Source organism: Camelus dromedarius, chromosome 5 (assembly GCF_036321535.1).
Source record: "Camelus dromedarius isolate mCamDro1 chromosome 5, mCamDro1.pat, whole genome shotgun sequence".
Lineage (NCBI taxonomy): Eukaryota > Metazoa > Chordata > Mammalia > Artiodactyla > Camelidae > Camelus > Camelus dromedarius.
The window spans coordinates 9239206-9255509 of record NC_087440.1 but is presented as its reverse complement, the minus strand read 5'-3'; the positions used below and the strand labels follow the sequence as shown (position 1 = coordinate 9255509).

The 16304-nt window shown below is 39.6% G+C and overlaps 2 protein-coding genes across 3 annotated transcripts in view; one reads left to right on the top strand and one right to left on the bottom strand.

Annotated features, from left to right (window-relative positions):
• Positions 1-16304, bottom strand: part of ALDH1A2 (aldehyde dehydrogenase 1 family member A2) — a 267478-nt gene that overhangs the window by 148794 nt on the left and 102380 nt on the right. The window lies entirely within an intron of this gene.
• Positions 1-16304, top strand: part of AQP9 (aquaporin 9) — a 36197-nt gene that overhangs the window by 499 nt on the left and 19394 nt on the right. The window lies entirely within an intron of this gene.

Below are 16304 nucleotides of genomic sequence, written 5' to 3'. Positions count from 1 at the left end.
ATGCCTCGTTTGTAACCTTGTTGGTGGTAAAGGGTTTTGTCTTCGTTCCTTTTCTTTAAGTTCATCATTGGACTCATCTCTTCCAGGAAACAGCAAGTTCCTTCCAGATTGTTTGGCTACTCAGTGGCCAAAACTTTAGGTTTCCATGTACTCCATTTATCTACAAAAGTGGATGGGAGTGGAAGAGGGGGCATGAAGCATTTTCTTCATTTCAGAGTTTACTCAGGCTATAAGATGACTGTATGAGTGAATTCAGCGGTTAGAAATTTCTCTCGTTGGTTCGTTGATTGATCTCCTGCTTGTTTCCCACAGACACTGAGGTGGTTCAGTCACTTGAAGTACTGACAGTCCAGAAACATGGATGCCGAGAAACAGCTTATTATCACAATTGCTTGGCAAAGATTGTGTTGTCAGATCACTTGATCTTTACTAAATTAGAAATTGTACTAATTTATTAGGTAGAAATAGTGTACTGTGCAAAGGTCCAGTTTTATATCATTTTTTTTCTATTTAACTCAAGCTAATCTCTGAAGAGTTTTAATTAGACAGTTACAAAAACCTTCCAGAGATAAAGGAAGGATGGATTCTAAGAACCTCTCGAGGATTTTGTCCAGAGATTTGTACAGCTATTAAGAAAAGACTGGAAAGTTTGCTTAAGTGGCATGGGGTCTAAGTTTTCATCCTATTGCATATTCCAGCATTCTCTGGATCCTGAAGTTTTAGCTGGAGTCAAACAATTTGTGAGCAGAAAATTAAATGTGTAATCATCTTCATGGGAAGCAACTACTGCTTTTAACCAGCTTTAAACAAGTAACAACAAAAACCTGCTCAAAAATTCCCTACTCCATGTTCGAATAATTCCATCCTTCTTAAGATTGCCCATAAACTTTGTACATTAAAAGTGCTTTGGTAATGTGCAGCATGGTGACTATAGTTAGTAATATTGTAACGCACACTTGAAAATTGCTAACAGAGTATATCTTAAAAGTTCTCATTACACCAAAAAAGGTGTAACTGTGTATGGTGATGGATATTAACCAGACTTATTCTGGTGTTCCTTTCACTATATAAACAAATATTGAATCATTGTTAATTCTAATTATACCTCAATTTAAAAAACAAAAAAGGTCTTTGCTTTGAGTGAATACGTAATAATTTAGGAGAATAAGCCAAGACTGAGAAGTGAACGTGAACTCAAAAAATAGAACTAGTGTAAAAAGAGAGAGCGTAGTAAATTTTCTAGTCTCTGAAGGCTTCTTTTTACCTGATTCATCCAAGTATTTTCAACTGTTACGGATAATTTCTCACATTCTCTCTTGACCATCCTCACTGCTCATCTATGTGACTTAGGCAGGGGCAGGGCAGGGGGTGGGGAAGGGCGTTGGGAGGAAAAGAGAGAGAAACATCCAAGATTCTTCTGATTCTAGTCACTGCTTACTGGAAAATCGCCCTCAGGGAGACAGAAACCCTGGAGTCATGTTGACAATTTGGTGCCCAAGGGGAAAGTGGTTATTACCACAGCCTCACTTCATCTTCATGGTGACCTGTGGTACAGACAAGTGAAGCCAATTCAGTTACAGTTCTGAGTGCTCTGCAATAATATAGAGGAGGAAGTGAACTAAACATCTATGTATTTTGTAACCCTCCCCAAATTAAAGCCCTTTTTATTTCTTAACAAGGACCTATTTCATAATCCCATCCTGTTTAAGTTGAGTAAATGAAAGTAGCTTTTAGCCATTCACTATTCTACTCATGCAAAGAATACTGTGCCTTCCATTACTATTCAAAGCAGGAACTAAAGAAATACTGTATGTTGAAAAATTAAGCTTTGTATCTTTTCTGGCTAAAGCCAATTATTTCCTGAAAGGTTTGATTTCTGTCTACTCGTATATTTTCTAAAGCGAACCCTGATGAAATCTTTAATTGTGATTTTTCATCTTCAATTTTGTTGAGGCTTGTGGGGATGTGTAAACAAGAAATTTCTGCAGAAACACAAATTTTTAACTAATAAGTTTACATGGTTTTGCTCAAAGATTATCCAAAGTAATTGTTTCTGCTTTATTAGAAAATGTGCATTTTGCCTTGCTTTCTCTAGTAAAAAGCTTTGCACGTTGATAAGGCATGAAGCAAAGGGAGCACTAAAAAGCTGGCAGAAGATGTGCAGGACTCACAGGTCCTTCAAATTTGTGAGGTTGGCTTCCCCCAGACACTGGGAGTCTGATGCCGGTTCCCCCGCTCCTCTCAAAAACTGCTCTTAATTAAGGAAAGCGTCTCAACCTCATTTCACTGTGGTGCAAATGACTGATAAGGGCTACAGGTAAGCATTAAGGGAAGAGAAGGTCCATAAAATTTTTTTTGTAGAGTAAGACTAAACACACCAATAATTAAATCCTAAGCTAAAGAGCTCGCTCCAAGTTGGCCTTTTAGACATAGGGATAGGCAGGCCTTTTTGCCTTTGCTAGTGCCAGGGAGAAGGCTTGCAATGCGTCTTCCCCATCACAGAGAAGAGGTTTAGAAGCATTGAGCTGCCGAGGTAGGGAGTATGTATGAAGTACCGCCCATTTGTTAGCTTCTTTACATATATTTGTTTAATCCTTACAGTGGCTGCATTAGGAAGGCTTTATTATCACTCATAAACAGTTGGAGAAATGAGGGCTCAAAGAGATGAAGTGACTGGCCAAAACTGGGATTCCTTCTAATCCTAGAGCCTACGCTTTCCACATACTTCTCACCCATTGCTGGAATTCCTCTGGCCAGTCCTTGATAGACAGTAAATCAGACTCTGCTTTAACATTTCCATAGACGAGAGCCCCAAGTTATCTCTGATTCACTTGTGGGCATGTGAGTCTAATCGGTGAGCATCTGATGAGACCAACCATCAGTTGTGTCCCTAAGCAGAAAAGACTGCTCACCTCACGGGGACATGTGTGCGGTGAAAGCAGAGAACAGGAGATTTCTCAGCCCTCTGCATGTGGGCCCATGGTGTCTGGGTTTCAAAGTGCACATTGAATATACACTCCTTGTAAAATTCCTGACATAGGAGGCTCATTATATGCTGGCTCCCTCACCCCTCGATCTTTCCCGTCTTTTACCTGAGAGTACTTGAAAACAGCTGCTTTGTTCCCTCCTGGGCATCGTGCCCACGCCTTTCCCTGGCATCGACTACCAAACTCTGTCCCTACATAAATGGGACCCCATCGATGTGTGTTGAATTAATAATTCCTTTTTTGGGCTGAACTTCTCAAGATCTCTTGTCATTTCTCTCAGGAGCTGTGTTCACGCCTCAGCATTCCGTGTACCCTCTTTGCTTTCCAAACATTTCGGGATTCTTTCATACAGAGCTCATACTCTTGAAGACGCTGAGGCAAACAGCCCAGCAAGCAACCATATTTCCTCTTGTGGTGGAAGGGCATCCTTCCCGGCTGGACTTTTGAGTGGATAGCATCTACTTGTGTATTGGGAAAGACCTTACATTCTTTTCTCACTCTATCAAGCTTGTACATTAGACACCTACCTTTTGGCATATCTAAGAATGAAATAATGCAGATACTTTTGCTAAAAGTAATACCTTTTATCTGTGCCCTGAAGGGAAATAGAAAGGGCAGAGCCCTGGGACACAGGATATGGAGGTCAGAGGGGAGTGGGCAGTGCAAGAGGGAGGGAGGAGGTGGGATGGGCAGAGAAATTTCAGACCCCACGGTGTTTCCCATTTCTGATCTGCCTTCCTCCATGACTTCGTGACCAAACTTCTCTCCTTGCCAGAGTCACCAAGTTCACGTCCTCTGTTCTGGGCGGGTTCTCAGATATGCTGGCTATAGAAGTTGTAGGGCTTTTAAATGATTATTACAAAGTGTGCTCAGATATTGGAATAGGTCTGTTCCATCTTAGGGAGCTTTTGAAATAAAAGAATATATGGTCAGCATTTAGAGTGAAATAGGAAAGTTCTTAAAATTAGCCAGTTCTTAAAATAAGTCTGCTTTGCAGGGTGTCATTCAGGACATTCTGGTCCACTACATTATTTAGAATTCCCAGGGACTCACAGGACAGCGATGAGGTAGGAGTGAGGCTGGTGCAGTCACTTGCCCTTGGAATCAGCGTGGAGCCCAGCTGTCCTGCCTTATGCACTGGTCTTGGGTTCCCACTGTGCTTTACCTCTAAGAGGCATACAGTTTTTTTTCACCTGGACTCTTATTTTTATAACTCTTCTTGGGGCGGGGTGGGGGGGAGACAGACAGACAGACAGAAAGGTGATCAACTTCATTTTGCCAGACGGGAAAATATTTACCATAGCTAAGAGGTTCACCCAAGGTCACCCAGCCCATGAATGCATGAGTAAGGCTTGATATCTTAACTCTAGTCATTCCTAATAAACCATTATTTAATGAGAATTGACTCCTTTCATGTGAAAGCCAAAGAGAACTTTAGTAATTTTATAGCCTAAAATACATTAGATAGTAGAGTGTCAGAAGATTATTATATAGAACATTGGAAAAGAATCTGAAAAAATGTGTATATATATATATATATATATATATATATATATATATATGTATATGAATAACTGAATTGCTTTGCTGTACACCTCAAACTAATATTGTAGATCAACTACACGTCAATAAAAAGTAAGAATTTTTTAAAAAGATTACTATATCGAACAGGCATGATCATGACAAGAAAATTTTATAGACCTATTAGCATAAAGTTTTTGGACCTCTTCACCACCTACAAAGACATTCAAACCTCTTGTAACACCAGGACTCTGAAGGAACTCAGCCATCTCTCCATGGCTTTAGTGAACACTTTGCCCATGCACAGTACTGTGTTTCCCCCCAGGACTTCTATTTGCTGGATCCTCCATGAGAACAATCTGTGGCCCAGAGCAAAGGACCTGCAGGGAAGTGGCCCTTAAGAGGCCCCATAGCTCTTCTCTCTTGCTTTTCTGGCTCGGCAGCCCCCTGCCCTCTGTTTTCTCTCTGCTTGGTTCTTGCTTATGGCTTTGCAAAGTCGCGCCCCACTGCAGGCCTGGGATGTCCAGGACTCAGTGTCCCGTGGAACTAAGAGCTGTCAGTGTGCTGACAGATGACTGACTAGGAGCCTCTGCTGGCCTCCAATGGCTTGTCTGCTGCAGCCAGGAAGGGATCCTCCACCCTCAGGCCCTCACATACTGGCTTTGGAATGAAGTGGTCCCTATTGTTTGATTCCTGCATCTTTCAGATGAGGAAACGAGAGACCCAGTCGCTTGCTCAGAGAATTCTGTCAGATGCTCTTTCTACCACAGCAGAACATCAAACAGAACATCCACAGCCAACCCTACCTGCTTCTTTTATTTACTTATTATTTCTGTCCTGTACTCTGCCTTGCATGGATCTGTACTTCCGCACGTGGGTGTTCTGTCACTTGAAGAATGTCCAAGGTTCTAAATCTGAGATGTGGAAGAGCCAAATACAAGGTCCCACATGGGCTTCTACCCTGTGCCTTCAACAGGGTGTCAAGGGGCTTGAGGTGAGAGAACACAGGTACGTGATGAGGCCAAAAGCTGAGTTAACACTCACTTTAATCCTGAAAAAAATCTAACGGGATATGGGGATTGTTCTTATTTTACAGATGAGGAAATTAAGGCTTAGTGCGGTGGAGCTCCTGACCCACAGGGAAATGTGTGGTGAAGCTGGATTAGAATCCATCCTCTCTGGTTTCTCTTCACTCTTGTGCATGCTTTTGAATGTTTACCACTGCCGCCCGTGACAAGCTACATTAGTTTGCTGTGTTTTGCAAACTCACATACATGGCTTCATAGCTTGTATTCCTTCTACAATTTGAGATTTATCTACTTGGGGATGTGTAGGTGTAGGTAATTCATTTTAATTGTCATGTAGTTGGGCAGGTTTATATATCCATTCCCCTCGTGAACTGTTATGCTGTTTGCAGTTTGTCACAGTTATCAATGCTGCTGCTGTGAACATCCTGTACACATCTCCTGGTATATGTGTTCCTGAGTTCCTCTCGAGTACATGCTTGGAAGTGGGTTTGGTGGCCCTAGGATGTGTATCTTCACCTTTATGTGCTTTGTAACATTGCTCTCCAAAGCAGTTTCAAATTTACACTACTAGCAGCAACATGAGTTCCCATTTTCACACACTCACCAACCCTTGATACTATCCAACTCGTATATTTTTGCTCATATGATATACAGGAAATTCACCAGCAATTTTAACGAATTCCTAGTGCAGTCGACCTTTTCATGTTTACCGAACCTTAGGATTGTCTCTTCTGGAAATTGCCTCCTCATAGCCTCTGCATATTTTGGTTTTGTTTTGTTTTTCTGCTTTCTCTTATTGGTTAAAGGATGTTGATATTTATTTAAAATCCAGACATTAAAGATATTTTGTGTTTTCTAATTATAATTCAATATTTTGCTTTTCATATTTAGGTGTTTAAATTATTAGAATTTATGTTGGAATTTATGTTGGCGTCTGGTGTAAGTGTCTCTTTATCTGGAAGGATAGCCAATCGTTCCAGTACCATTTTTGACCGGTGTGTCCTGTCTCTACTGAGTGTGATGCCATCTCTATTATGCACTAGTTCACATTTAAATGTAGTTGTATATCTAGATTGTATTTAGTTCCATTGATCTCTCTGTCCAAATGCCACATATTTTTGTTATAATTGCTTTCTAAATAATTTTTGTTATCTGGTATGTTTCTTCCTTTGTTTTTGTTTTTGTTTTCAATATTGCCTTGGCTATTTTTAGCCTATTATTCTTCCACATGAATTTTATGATCCATTTATCAAGTTCCATAAATACCCTGTAGAGATTTTTAACTGGAATTGCATTGAATTTATAGTATCCTGGATAGAATTGACATTTTAAAATACTGAATCTTCTCACCCATGAAGAGTTTTTCATTCATATGTTTGCTTTTTATACTTCTTTCCAAAGTTTTGTAATTTACTTGGCATCAGTCATATGTATTTTTGTTTGATATATTTCTAGCTGTCTTATGGTTATTATCACTATTGTGAATAGTACCTTTTTTAAAATTATACTTTCTGATTGGTTATTACTAGGGTTTAGGAACAATACTGATTTTTGTTATATTGATCTTGCATTCAGGAAACTTGGTAATTATCTTATTAATTCAAGTAAGTTTATAGATTATCTTGGATATTCTGTATAGATCAAGGCTGTCAAATCTGATGACCACTAGCCATATGTGGCTACTTAAGTTGAAGTTAAACTTAAATAAAATAATAATTTAGTTCCTCAGTCTTCCTAGTTCCATTTCACACGCTCAAGAGCCACATTATGACTATTGATTACTGTACTGGACAGCACATAAACAGAGCTTTTCTCTCATTGAAAAATGTTCTACTGGATTGTGCTGACAGAGATAATTTTTTCTTTCCAGTCCTTAAACATTTAATTTCTTCTTATTGTCTTATTATAGTAGTTAAAACCTCTCATACAGTGTTGTTAGAAGCTATAATGGAGGCATTCTTGTTCTAGTCCCAGCTTTTTAAAATCTGCTTCTCATGGTTTATCATTAAACATGAAAGTTTCTAGAGGTTTTTTGGTAGACATTCTTGACTTGAGAAAGGAAATTCCTGTCTATTCCTCATTTACTAAAACTCTCATTAGGAATGATTGTTGAATTAAAAAAAAATCTTTCTACATCTATTGCGATGAGCATATGGGTTTTTTAAAAAATCTGTTGATAAAGAAAATTATATTGATAAATATTTTTAGTATTAAATCATCTTTACACTCCTGAGATTAATTCCCACCTAATCATCCAGCATTTAGTTTGCAATGTTTTATTAAGTTGCAATTTTTATTGTGTTGTCCTTACCCAGTTTTATTACCAAGGTTATATTAGCTTCTTGAAATGAATTGGAATTATTTTTCCTCTTTTTATATTTTCTGGAACATTTTGTATAAAATAAGGATTATGTGTTCCTTGAAGATTACTTAGCTTGTGAATTGAAAAAGAGAGAGACATGTCTGAGAGAAAATTTCTCTAAAACTGTGTCTAATTTAGATTTTCTATTCTTAATTCCATTTTTGGCAGTTTGGTTCCTCTCTTCCAGCCCCTCCCCTACCCCATCCCACCAGGGAACTGTACTTCATTTCTGTTTTCAAATGTAGTTTTTCAAAATTGTTAATACTTTCAAAATTAATACAGTGTAAGTAATCATTTTGAAATGATTTTTCATAGTATTTGCTTATGACTTTTAAAAATCTCTGCTGTACCTATGATGATGTCCTTTGTTTAATTCTTTTTTTATATATAAACTTTTGTTATTGAATTATAGTCATTTTACAATGTTGTGTCAAATTCCAGTGTAGAGCACAATTTTTCAGTTATATGTGAACATACATATATTCATTGTCTCATTTTTTTTCGCTGTGAGCCACCACAAGATCCTGTATATATTTCCCTGTGCTACACATACAATCTTGTTTATCTATTCTACATTTTGAAATCCCAGTCCCTTCCCACCCCACCCCAACCGCAGTCCCCCTGGCAACTTTGTTTAATTTTTAATGTGGTTTCTTTGTTTCCCACTTAGCAGTTTCTGCTTTGACCTTTCTTATGTTCTCCTATGGAGCTGATCAGCTTTCTTTAGTTCTCCCCTTTCTTTGCTTGCTCTCTCTATTTTTTAAGCATTCACCCTTAAATTAAAAAAAAAAAAAGTATTCTTGCATTAACAAAGTAAAGTGAATCAACATCTCTTTCCTTCTGAACAACACAAAAACCTTCTAAAAATCTACCAATCTACCTTATGCCATTATTATCTAAAATCCTACCCTCATTATTCTCATTATTGGTGTTTTTAAGAGTGAACACTTACTTAAATTTACTGTCATTTACCAGCTTATTTGCTAATCATTGCTACACTCATCTGTTACTTTCTTTCAGGTGTAATCTCTTTGGGTAGTAAAACTTTCTTTAGGACATTTTTCACGAAGGGTGTGTGAGGGATACATTTTCTCAGTCTTTCTTTGCCTGTGTCTTTCAAAGTTCAGTGATGAATTAGCTGACAGATTTTAGGTTGATGACTGGTTTTGCTTAGCATTTTGCAGGTGTCATCCCAGTGTCTCTACTGTTGCTGTTGACAAGTCTGTTGTTGGTCTAATTTTTGTCCTTAATAATCTGCATTTCTCTGGCTACTACTATGAGTTTCTATCTCTTTTTTTCCTCTGAGATTTCACTAAACTATGACTTGAGTGAATTTATTTTCTTTGTAGTAGTACTCAGGGTTCATCTTTAATTTAAAGATTTGCAATTTTCAGCAATTCTGAAAAATTCTCAGCTTTATCACCTTACCTCTCCACCAGATTCTCTATTTTCTTCTTTTAGAACTCCTATTATATTATATTTGTACATATGCTCAATCCCAATCTCTCCACGTTGAATTTTGTGTCATGTTCTCAAATCTGTCCTTTGATGCACTAATTCCCTATTCAGTTATCTCTAGTGTCTTATTTAATACATTCATTAAGTCCTCAGTTACATCAACATGTTTTCATTTCTAGAAGTTCTGTTTGGTTCTTGTCCTTACCTGCCTTTCTTTTCCCTTCCCTTGCTTTTTTAATCCGTTTAACTCACTAAAGCCTAATATGTTTATGGTATTTTAGTTCCATCATCTCGAATTTTGGAGGAGCTACTCATCCTGCTTATTTTATCTACTGACTCATTCACAAAGGATCATTTCCATGAGTGTTTTGTGAATTTGCATTGTAAACCCTGCAGGAAGGCTTATTACTCAGTGCGGGAACGCCACATGGCCTCCCCTGGGGAGTCGCTTTTCTTCTAGAACAGGTTTGCACTTGCTTCTGCCAGGTCGCCCAGTACATCACTACCAGCGACGGTTACTGTGAAGTGGAGAGCTGAATAAAGCCTGATGAACGTGGGTGCTGTGGTGAGGGGCACTCACTCTAAAGAACCACTCTCTGCTTCCTTTCTCCCACGTGGGATGCATGACCATGAGTGACTAGGAAACCCCATGCCTTCTCCAAATGAGGCTGGTTCTCTCAAGTCCTTAGAGCCTGAGTCAGTATCAGCTGAAGAAGGATTGTCCCGCAGGCTTCCCCTTATCAGCAATGAGCCTGAAGGGCCAGACTAACTTGGGAAATTTTAGAGTTCCAAAGGGCCTGGGGAGAAAAGTCTGTTCCGAGTCACTGATCTGAGGGCGGCAGACTCACAAAGCCAAATTTAATTCTGCCAAACGTAGCCCTGCTTGTGATCTCTGAGTTTTAATTTTGACCCGGAAAACTTGCTATTTTAATTACTTTCAAAGGGGAAGTACTTTTGTTTTCTCCTTTCCAGAAGTGGGGTTGGTTAGTTTTTCTTTAGTGACAAAGTTTGTTGCAACATGTTCTCATTACTTAACAAGAAAGGAGAACACGGGACGAGAGCAGAAGTTGGCTCCTCCTTACTCATCAGCCTTGTGATGTACGTGCGGCATAAAGTGAAGGATGTGAGGAAGGGAAGCCTCAGAGAAGTGAGAGAACAACCCACCATCCAAATGCTAAAAGAGCCCTGCAGTGACTCCATGCGTCTAGTGGGCACCTTATTTCATGTCTGAGGTAGGATTGCTGCCCTCACTGACCCTGCCAAGCAAAGCAAATTCTTTAAGAGAAAACATGCCGGCAGAATGTTCACCACCAGCCTTCTCGACCATCTTGATAGACTGGCTGACATGCTCTAAGATACAGGCCTGGGATGGTCAGTAATGACCAAAAAGGACCTGAGGGCTTAGTCCCTCCTATCCTCAAATCAGCCCACATGGCTTAGACTCAAAATTTCGTAGAAGGAAACCTCTCCCCAAAACCTGAGCCTCTATCAACCAGTGATTGGTTAAGGAAATCGGGGTGCATCTCCACAATGGACTTGTGCATCCATTAAAGATAATAAGGCCGATCTTTGTATGCTGATGTAGAAATAATCACTAAGCTATTCAAATGAAAAAGCAGGCAGAAAATTGTATGTATAAAATACTCCCATCTGCAAAAATACACACACACACGTGTATTTTTTAACAGAATATACCAGAAAGTATTGATAGTAATTACTTATGGAAAATAAAAAATAAAGTCTGGGGTGGGAAGGACACAAATTCTTATATTTTATCATATACATCCTTTGTAACTGAAAATTCTTTACATGTTCATGCATATTTTCTTCACCCCGCTGAGCTCACTCAGTGGAATTTATCCCTTCCGAGTGTTTTAGGGAATTGCTCGAAATGTGTTCTGAAGAACACTAGTTTCACAAATTGCAAACAAGAATTATGTGAAAGAAAATATGCTGTCCTTCCCAAATATGCTTTGGAAACACTACATTAAAATAAGTTAAGCAGTTTTCTCAACTGCAGGAATTATCAGAGCCTTTAATCTTCACTGTAAATCTCTAAAAGGAGACTAAATTATATAGTTGTCCCACAAATCCCTTTTTTTGAGGAGTACCTCATGGAATTCCTATACTTTGGGAACTGCAGGCCCTGGAATGAACGTAAGAAACAAATCAGTGCCCCAAACTCCCCCGTCTTCAAGAATCTTCCAGATTTGAGAGTGATCTGAGGTTCATCTGACATGGCTGGGCCACTCTGAATACAGAGAGAACTGTCCTCACCAACCCCCCATCCACACCCAGCACACTCAGCCCCACAGTTATCCTAGTATGAACACGCCCACCTTAGTAAATAATTAATTCGTTTCTTATTCTGGCCCTGGGATCATGATCAAGCTCTTGTCCCAGCTACCATTGTTTTGGGTGAGTTGAGGGATGTGAGTACCTGGTGCAGGTCAGAAAAGGAGAGTACTGTTCTTTCCAGCCTAGTGGAAACAGTACTGTTTAGTCACCTCTCATTTCTGAGGCCTGCGTTGGCACCTGGTACGCTTTTTCACTTGGAGAGCAGCGCTGTTGGCCATTTGCCCATTCACCTCGTTCTCAAATCTCAGATGCCTCTCTTTTTATGAGTCTGCTTTAACATCATCTCTTTTGAAGTACAGCTGGTTCTCGAGAGGTGATGGATCGCGTCCTGATGTTATCTCAGGCCACATGCCGCCCGATGCTTCATTTTTAACCAGAGAGTCCAGGTTTCAGTCTTGGTTCTTTGGGAGTATTTCTGTTATGACTGAGAAAGTTTTATTTTCCAATTTTGAAAGTAACTGACTGGAAAGCCGCACATAAATAGGCATTCTGTCCCAATAAAGAAACCACGTGGCCCCACCGAGACAGTAGCAGTAGTCACAGGAGAAGCACAGGACCAGGAATCAGGGAACCTGGCTCCAGTCAGAATCTGCCACTTACTAGCTGTATGATTTTTTTGTTAAGCCATCCAGTCTTTCACTTTTTAAATGGGGATTAAGTGTCAGGAAGAATGACGGAAGTAACACATGTGAGAGTGCCTCGTCTATGGGACACACACTGTAAATACCTGCTCAGTCAACCACCCAGCAGTCAAAATTATGTGCAATCCAACCTGGGCCTTATCACATGCTACTGCCCATGTGAATGTGAGGAACTCTACTGACCTCTCAACCTCTCTAAGAGGACCTGACTCGGGGTCGCTGTGAGGATTCCTGGGCTAATGTCTGGAAAGGGCTCAGCTCAGAGACAGCACTCAATAAACAGCACTTGACATTGTTGTTGCTATTACTATTATCAGCACATGTTCCAATGGTCAAAGTCACACGGGCTAAATAGGTTTGTAGACAGGTGGAGTAGGATGTGGGACTTGTGGCTGCACACACCTGTAGCACCGGCCGGAGGGCCACAGTCTGCAGAGACCCATGTACTGACAGATGGGGGTTTGTTCTCCTTCCTCCCCAGTTACAAAAAACAAAATGCTTACAGGGGGAGGAGAGCCTTTAGCAAGTCCCCAAATGACTTTCTTCTTAAGACTGGGACTGTGTTTTGTGGTCTATTCCTACCTCCTTTGACGAAGTTTTGCCCTTTGTTAGCCCTTCATTCGAAGGCAGCCAGAGAGCCTTCCTCCAGGAACTGGGAGGCTGTCGTGCATCTCAGTCCGGGTGTGTTATCATAACCTCAGTATTTGTGGGGCCAGGAAGTCATTGGCACCAAAATCTAAAAGGATTTTTCTTCCCAGGACTTAAGATGGGGGTCAATGGCCCCAAAGCTAACTAAGATCAGGCAGGTAAAATATCTGAGTGAAGTAGGCGTGGTGGGGTTAGGGAGGAAGTGGACAGTGTTACGCCCTGTCTTAGGGGGCATCTGCCGCACAGATTCTCTCCACTGTGGCTGAACAGGACTGGGGTAAAGCTTTATCAGAGTTTCCAGTTCTTCAAGAATGGACAGAAATCCAGAGTTCCATGTATAACTTTCCTATTTTTAAACACTGACAACAATTTCTAAAATTAAAAAAAAAAATCACCATGTGGGCCAAACAAACCATATCTTTGAGGCCATCCTATTCACAGGCTGTCCCCAGCCATGGACCACCAGCGTGTGACTCTGCCCTGAAGGTGTCCTTAACCATATTCTACAAAGACAAAATATTCTCATCAAAAAAGAGAGACTGTGATGGTCCGAGCCTTCTATTTGATATCTTCTGTTTCCAGGAGGCCTGGCTATTAGAAATCTAACTCCTACATGCCAGATTGCAGCCCTTCTCTTTTCTCACCTGGCAAAAGTGGTTGAGGCAATAGTGCGAACACCATTTTATTTCTGGAAATATCAGAAGAGAAATCTTGATCTCATATCATCTCAATCAAGTCCCTCTTGAGGTCAATCTCTTATACACTCATATGCACATATTAATATATTTCAGATTTAATAGTATTACGTCCAGTGATTGAGTAAATTTGGATACTAATGAAATAACTCAAGAATTTGGGGAGACTTAAATGTCAAAACAGACTTACCATAGGACTCAGCAATCCCACTCCTGGGCATATATCTGAAGGGAACTCTAATTCAAAAAGATACATGCACCCCAATGTTCACAGCAGCACTATATACAATAGCCAAGACATGGAAATAATCTAAATGTCCATCAACAGATGATTGAATAAAGAAGTTTTGGTATATTTTTACAATGGAATACTACTCAGCTATAAAAAAGGACAATGTCATTTGCAGCAACATGGATGGACCTGGAGATTGTCATTTCTAAGTGAAGTCAGAAATAGACAGAAAAATACCGTATGATGTCACTCATATGTGGACTCTAAAAAAAAAAAAGACACAAATGAACTTACTTATAAAACAGAAACAGACTCACAGACATAGAAAAAAAACTTGTGGTTACCAGTGGGTAAAGGGGGTGGGAAGAAATAAATTGGAGGTTCTAGATTTGCGGATACTAACTATTATATATAAAATAGATGAGCAATAAGTTTTTACTGTATAGCACAGGGAATGATATTCAATATCTTATAGTAACCTATAATGAAAAAGAATATGAAAAGGAACATATATATATGTATATGTATGACTAAAACATTATGCTGTACACCAGAAATTGACACAACATTGTAAACTGACTATACTTCAAATTTAAAAAAAAAAAAGAAAAAATGGGCATAGAGCTTGAACATTTTTCCAAAGAAAACAGTCAGATGGTCAGCAGATACATGAAAAGATGTTCAACAACAAGAATCGTCAGGGAAATGCAAATCAAAACCACAATGAGATGTCACCTCACACCTGTCAGAATGCTATCATCAAATAAACAATAACAAGTGTTGGTAGGGATGTGGAGAAAAGGTGGGAATGTAAATTTGTGCAGCCACTATGGAAAACAATATGGAGGTTTCTCAAAAAAATAAAAATTGAAGTTTATATAATTCAACAATTCCACTCCTGGGAATTTATTTGAAGAAAACAAAAACACTAATTTGAAAAGTTATATGCACCCCTATGTTCACTGCAGCATTATTTATAATAGCCAAGATATGCAAGCAATCCAAGAGTCCATCAACAGATGAATGGATAAAGAAAATGTGTGTGTGTGTGTGTGTGTGTATATACACATACAATGGAATATTACTCAGCTATAAAGAAGGGTAAAATCTTATCATTTGTGATGACATGAATGAACCTAGAGGGTATTATGCTAAGTGAAATAAGTCAGACAGAGAAAGACAAAACTGTATGATTTCACTTGTATGTGGAATCTCAAATTAAAATAAATAAACAAACGTAACAAAACAGAAACAGACTCATAGATATAGAGAACAAACAGGTAGTTGCCAAAGTGTGTGTGTGGGAGGTGGGTGGAAGGATGAGTGAAATTGATGAGGGAGATTAAGAGGGACAAACTTCCGGTTACAAAACACGTGAGTCACTGGGTCAGCATGGAAAACATAGTAATATTGTAATAAGTTTGAACTATGACAGATGCTAACTAGACTTGGGGTGATCATTTTGTAATGTATAAAAATAATGAATCACTGTGTTGTGCACCTGAAACTAACATGGTATTGTCAGTCAATCATACCTCAATAAATAAATATGTGATTTTTAAAAATTACTGGGGAGAAATAACCCAAAATATTTATCATGTCTGTTTGTGGGTAAAGGCATTGTGTTTTATTATTTTCTTTATATTTTTATGTATTCTTTATATTCTCTCTAAGGAGCCTGTACAGGATTTTTAGTCTTAACAAACATTTTTAAAGGCTCAAAAAAAAATAAGGGAGGATTGTGCCCATTCCTGGGCTCTGTGTTTTAAGAGGAATGCTGACAACCTAGAGCTTATCCAAGTGAGACTCACTGGGAATCTGAGGAGCCCCAGGGGTTAGAGATGAAGGGACAGAAACGAACTCAGGGAGGACTCTTTGCTCCCTCCACTTACTGGAATGCCTGGTGTGTGAAACAGCCTTCTTCTCTGTGGTCCCAAGAGTAAGCCAGGAGTTAATGGACAGAAGTTAGGATGGAAAGAAGACTCCAGCTTCAGATAAGAAAGGACTCCTCAACCACTGGGACACCAAAACTATACAGAACAAGCTGCCTGATGTGGTAATGAGCCCCCTATTCCTAAAGGTAACCAACACAGGCCAGGTTAATGCTCATTTTGGATGTTGTAGTTTGTCTGCTACTGAGTTCGGAACAATGTAGTGCCAAGGCTGCAAGGTGGCATGATGCAGAGTCCAGAGTGCTAACCATTATACCATGGAACCTCTCTTAAGGTAGCATGACGGAGGGTTTAGGAATGCAGGCTCTGGAGGCCACACAGTGCTCACCCTGGGAACCCAGCCAAGCCACACAGAGAGGCCATTTGTAGGTGTGTTGGCCAACGCCCCATCTGAGGCATCAGCCGACAGCTGGCATCAGCCA